Below are 6,186 nucleotides of genomic sequence, written 5' to 3'. Positions count from 1 at the left end.
TATCAACCTGATTATCTAATCATGGGAAGAACTTTTACCCTGCTTAGCTTGCTCCATATCCCTTTTTGTGGGTAGAAAATCCTCCCTAGACATGATTTCTTTTCTCTTTGCAGCAAAATTCTGGATGAAAAAAAGTCAAATAAGCGATCCATTGGGTGGTGTTAAATTTGGGATAATTAGCGTGATTGGAGATAGAGCTGAAATCGACTTAAGGTTCATCTTGCTCAGCCAAGAACCTGAAACATACGAAGGTAGTGCTTGGCCCACTGCCCTCTGATCTCAAGGCCAGTGTTTTATTAACTACTTAGCCTTTCTGTGAATGAAGACATTCAACCATCCAAGCACCTCTGTACTGCTATGGAGCTGAGCAATGCGTTTGATATATGATTTCTTAAACTCATTGTATTTCGGAATCTAAGAAGTTGTTTTTCTAGAGGATTGTGGCATTCGCCCTTTTCGTTATAATGAACAATCAAATCAGGCTTGTCTTTGAATTATGTGTGTGGTGCATCCTACCTGCAGACACATTAAGTCTGTTTTAGGTCAGCACATTCAGCATGTTGGTGTTCTGCAGTGTCTGGGTCTCCTTCCAAAATACCAGAACACTAAGGGGAAGGCCATGGTTACTGTGGAAATCTCCATCCTGGTATCTAGTGCTGGGTTACTGAGCTGCATCTTTATTCTCAAGTGTTACAGGATTCTGCTGAGGCCAGACAGAAATGCCCAGGAGTAGAAAATAGAGGCAGGAATCCTTCTGCATCGTTGCCTGCTAATTCCCAGGCATAATCAAATTTAAGGATAACTATATCAATACAATGGGGCTCTGGGACATTAAGGCTCTTGCTTGCTGTCTAGTATTGCAGAATTTCACAAAATTCCTCCTCCTATTTGTGCCTGTCCTCAGATGAGGACCCTTTCCAAGGCATAAAGTCAGGATTGAGGAATGACATTGACATTTCTAATCACCTCCCTCCTTCAGCAGACATCTTGCTATTCACTGATGTGCTGCCTTGACTAATGAAATGTCTTGGACACCATCACCCTCTTATTTTAACAGTTCTAGTTATACCGAATTCCAGGCTTCTAAATAAGATCCCCATCCACATTATCACATATCTCCTTATTCCCATCTATCCCAATACTCCCACCAATATCCTATTAAATATTTGATTTCCCCCTCCACTGTATTTTTTCAAAGTGCCTGCTGCATAATAAACAATCTTCTTTTCATCATAAACCTCTTCCCTTCTCATTTCTTTCATGTTCTAGCACTTACTGAGACCTACTTCTTTCAAGATGAAATTCTTTCTTTCATCACACTTTCCAGTACTGGCCACACTTTCTGTCATTGTTGAAGTGGGGGTTTCACAATATGTTTTTCTCCCCATTGTCAACATCCATCATTTGGCAACCTCTCTCTCTCTTTGATGTTCATATTATCTAAAATCAGTCAGCCTATTCATATTTTCCTGGCTATCAAATGACATTCTCACCACCTTGAACATTTCCTCTCCTTCATAACTGAATCTGGTGACTGACCCAGAGTTTTCCTCTGTATCTTAATTACTGATCTTGTCCTACTTGATTTTTTTTTTTAGTGAGGCAATTGGGGTTAAGTGACTTGCCCAGGGTCACACAGCTAGTAAGTGTTAAGTGTCTGAGGCCAGATTTGAACTCAGGTCCTCCTGACTCCAGGGCCGGTGCCCTATCCACTGTGCCACCTAGCTGCCCCCCCCACTTGATTTTAAAAGGCCTATTGATGTTTACTCTGGTGCCATAAATTACTAATACCTCAATTTACATGATTTATTACTCAAATTCACCTCACCTATAAAAAGAGACAGTCATTATCCTTGGTCTTGCTGATACCCACCAGTGTTCCACTCATATTCATGAACTGACATACCTTCATTTGAATGTAATTTTTTGTACCAGAAACTTTAATTTTTACATTTAAAAAATTGATTTTTATTTTCAATCCCAAATTCCCTCCATCCCTCCTTCACCCAATATGATACCCATTATACCTATGAAGTGATGTTCCAAGAAAGCAAGAAAAATTAAAAAGAAAAATATGCTTAAATCTCTATTCTGAGTCCATCTATTTTGTATCTAGAGGAAGATAGTTTTTTCATTATAAGTCTTTTGGAATTGTGGTAAATTATTGCATTGATCATAGTTCTTTTGGTTCTCACTTTATTTTCTCGCTCTCTTGGTTCTCACTTCATTTTGCATCAGTTCATATGTGTCTTTCCATGTTTTTTTCTGAAACTGTCCCTTTCATAATTTCTTACAGCACAATAGTATACCTTCATATCCATATACCATAACTTTGTTCAACCATTCTCCCATAGCTAGACATCATCTCAGTTTCCAATTCATTGCCACCACAAATAGCTGCTATAAATATTTTTGTACATTTGAGTCCTTTTCCTTTTCCTTTAATTTGATTGGGATACACACACACGTTAATACACACATATACATGTATACATAAGTAGATATACACACATGTATATGTCCATACATATATCTATACACATGCATATACAATATGTGTGCATGTGTGTTTATTGTGTATATATGCATTGTGTGTGTGTGTATATATATGTGTGTGTGTGTATATATATATGTACATATATATACACACACACACACATGTGCAATATTTCTAAGCCAAAGGGTTTGCATAGTTTTATAACCCTTTTTATAACCCTTTGGGCACAGTTTCAAATTATTCTCCAGAATAGTTGGATGAGTTCACAACTCTTCAACAGTGAATTTAGTGTACTTATTTTTCCCACATTCCCTTCACTATTTGTCATTTTCTTTTTCTTTCACCTTTGTAATCTTTTATTTCATTTCATCCTATTTCATATTATTCTGATGAAGATATCTTTATTTCAAGAAGGGTAGCTATGAAGGGGAGGAGAGATACAGGATAATACCTAGTGATAATGGTAGGCTCTAAAGAGTATTTTCAAGGATAAAGGAGATGTAGGTGTGTTTTTAATTATCAGGGAAAGAATAGTTAGATAGGGAAAAATTAAAATTTACAAACATGGTGGGAATAACAGTGTGATTTCTTGGAAACGCTATATAGGAATGGGAATAAAACTCCACAGAAGGTTTAGTATTGCCAAGGAGATAGTAACATTAAATTGCTTTTAGATGGGAAAGAGAAGAGAAACGGGAGCTTATCTTAGATAATGGCCTCTTTTTTGGTGAACAATGAGGTGAGTTCCTCAGGTGAGAAGGTTAGGTTACAGGGTTGCATGGAATACTTGAGAAAAGAAAAGGCTTGGAATAGCCTTTGTAATGGGCAACACAAATATTAATAAGTAGAAGGATTACCTTACTATAATGAGGACATATTACCGAACAAATTAGATAATATAATCTTATGGTTGACCAAGTTAGCACAGTCTCATGAATTCCTTGAGCCTAGACCAGCAGACATGAAAGAAGATTATGGAATTAATCCAGGATTGGCATTTTCAGGGTGTGATGAGTGATACAACAAAGGGGCAAAGGCATAAAAGATTAGTGTATCATGTAGACTTGAACTGGTCAAACAAGAGATGAGACTGAGAAGACAGGAAAAGATAGAATAGGAGCAATGGCTTGTGAAATTACTGAGTAATGAAGGGCTTGGAATTCATGGTGAGGAAAAACAGCAGGGTGAGATTTTATAATGCATAGGAAAAAAAGATGAAATGACAAAAGATTAGGGTCAAAAAGGAATTTTAAAGCTCATGAAAATGGTGAGTGACACAGTGGATAAGGAGTCAGACATATTCAGGAAGACCCAAGAGGGGATTTTGCTTCAGACTATGAATCTAGGCACGTCAATTAACTTCTCTTTGTAAGCGTTTCCTCATCTGTCAAATAGACATCTACTTTACACATTGTTTTGAGGATCAAATGAGTTAACATGTGAAAACTTTTGAAAACTTTCAATATCGTTGTAAATAGTATTTTTGTTTCTTATTAATATTGCTGTGTTATCATTGCGAAGAACATAGGAGTGAATTATTTGTAGGTGATAGAAATGTAATTTCAAAAATATTACCATCTCTGTGTGTGGCTGAGGCAGGGTGGAGGGAGTATGCCAGGGAATTTGAATAGATGGAGGAAATTTTAAAAATAATCAAATGTATGTTTCAATTCCCCAGCATGAGAGCAGGAGTACAGGTGGAAGAGATGACTGTGAGCCTGGCACAAAATTCATTGAGGAAGGAAAGATCATTTATTAGGGAATGAGGAAAGGGTTGGTAGAAACAGATACAAGAGTCTGGATTGGGCATAACATTTGGATAAGATGTGCCTCAAAAATGAAGTTTGGGAGAAATGACAGTAGAGGAGAATACAGACTAACAGAGGTTAAATGACTTGCACAAAGTTACACAGTGCCTGAATCTGAATTTGAACCCAGGACTTCCTGACTCTGACCAGAACTTTACTGTACCACCTAGCTTGGAATGAGGAAGTAAACCCGTGAGGTGGAAGAAAGGACAGATTGTTCTTTAGCAGCCAAAGGTACAGTATCAATCAGGTGGAGAGAGCAAAAGGACAGAGAAGTATGCTAATCACTTAGGAAGGAGTATCAGTGGATTTGGAAAATTTTTCTAAAGGAGGCAGGTGATAAGGAGGATGAAGATCAATCCTTGAGTCCCAACCTTGTGGCAGATGATATTACTTTGTCTGGGGATGGTCCTGTTTGCCCAATTCAGTGCAGGGACAACCAGGAAGTATGGTATGGAATTCTGGTACCCTGGTCAGGACAAAGGAGGTGGGATTTCTCCGATTTCTTAACAGATGGTGGTGGTTAATTTTAAAACTTATTTTGTCTCTGGGAGGAATATGCCTGCAGTGATTCAAAATGATTCCTACCCCTAGAATCCACTTTCTTCTTTATCCCTTGTTGGGTATTTAGATCTGGCCTCAGTAGAATCACATAACACTTGGGAGTAAAGATGCAGCCCAGTAATCCAGCACTGGAAGCCAGGATGGAAAAGATCTCCACAACTACCATGGCCTTCCCTTTGGTGCTCTGGTATATGGGGAGGAAGGAGACCCACACACTGCAGAACACCAACATACTGAATGTGATAAGCTTGGCTTCTCTGAAGGTGTTGGGGGACTCCTGGCCAGGAAAGCCACAGCCCACGTAGCCCAGGACACAGTAGAAGGCAAAATCAGAACCCTCATTGCACTTAATGATGATGTGGCCAGGTTCAGAATGTATGTCCATGTCAGGAAAGGGGGGAGAGGTTCCCAACCAGACGACACAAAGAATCACTTGCATCCCAGAGCAGATGAAGACAACAGAGTTGGATGCCCTGCATTGTATCCATATACTGCTCCTGCTCCCTGGTATTGTAATCCTGAAGGCCAGGACCACCATGATGATTTTGGCCAAAATAGAGGAAACAACCACAGTGAAGACAACCCCAAATGTTGTTTGTCTAAAGAGGCGGGTGGCGGCAGTGGTATGGCCAAGGAAGAACAAGGAGCAGAGGAAACAGATGATGAAGGAGATGAGGTCAATATAGCTGAGAACCCAGTTATTGGCTTTCACCATGAGAGTGTCTCAAAACTTCCCAAGCACCCAAAGAATCAGAACTGTCATGAGTGATAAGGAAAGAGCCACACAGGCCAGAGTCTTCCCCCAAAGGTTCCACAGGATCCAGGGAAGTGACAGCCTTGGGGAGGCAGCAATTTCTCTCCTTGTTGGGATGCTCATTCTCTGGGTGCTTCTCACAATGCTTTACATCTGCTGGGAGCAAAGGAGGTTTTGTCATTTTAGATTCAACTAATAATTGCTATTTCCAAAAACTGAAAATAGGTACAACAGCCCAAGATAATTCTTGTTTCATAAAGCTGTGAGACGCTCACTGCTAAGCACAATACTCCAGGCTCACTCTGTTTGCATTATTTTTTGGTTAAAGTAGATCTCATTTATTTTCTTTAGAATTGGTTTTGGTTTTGACCAGAAGGTGAAATATCTAAAACATAAACAATTTCATAATCTTCTAATTCCAGTTGAACTCAAATATTGAACTAAGATAATTCGTCATTATTCCAAGGCATTTATTGATTCTCTATAACTAGATGAAAACCAGGACAAATTAGAATAGGCAACTAAACAATATAAAATACATAAATAATCTTTTCCAAATCTAT

The sequence above is a fragment of the Dromiciops gliroides genome, chromosome 1 (genome assembly GCF_019393635.1).
Source record: "Dromiciops gliroides isolate mDroGli1 chromosome 1, mDroGli1.pri, whole genome shotgun sequence".
Taxonomy (NCBI): domain Eukaryota; kingdom Metazoa; phylum Chordata; class Mammalia; order Microbiotheria; family Microbiotheriidae; genus Dromiciops; species Dromiciops gliroides.
This window is presented reverse-complemented; position numbering follows the sequence as displayed.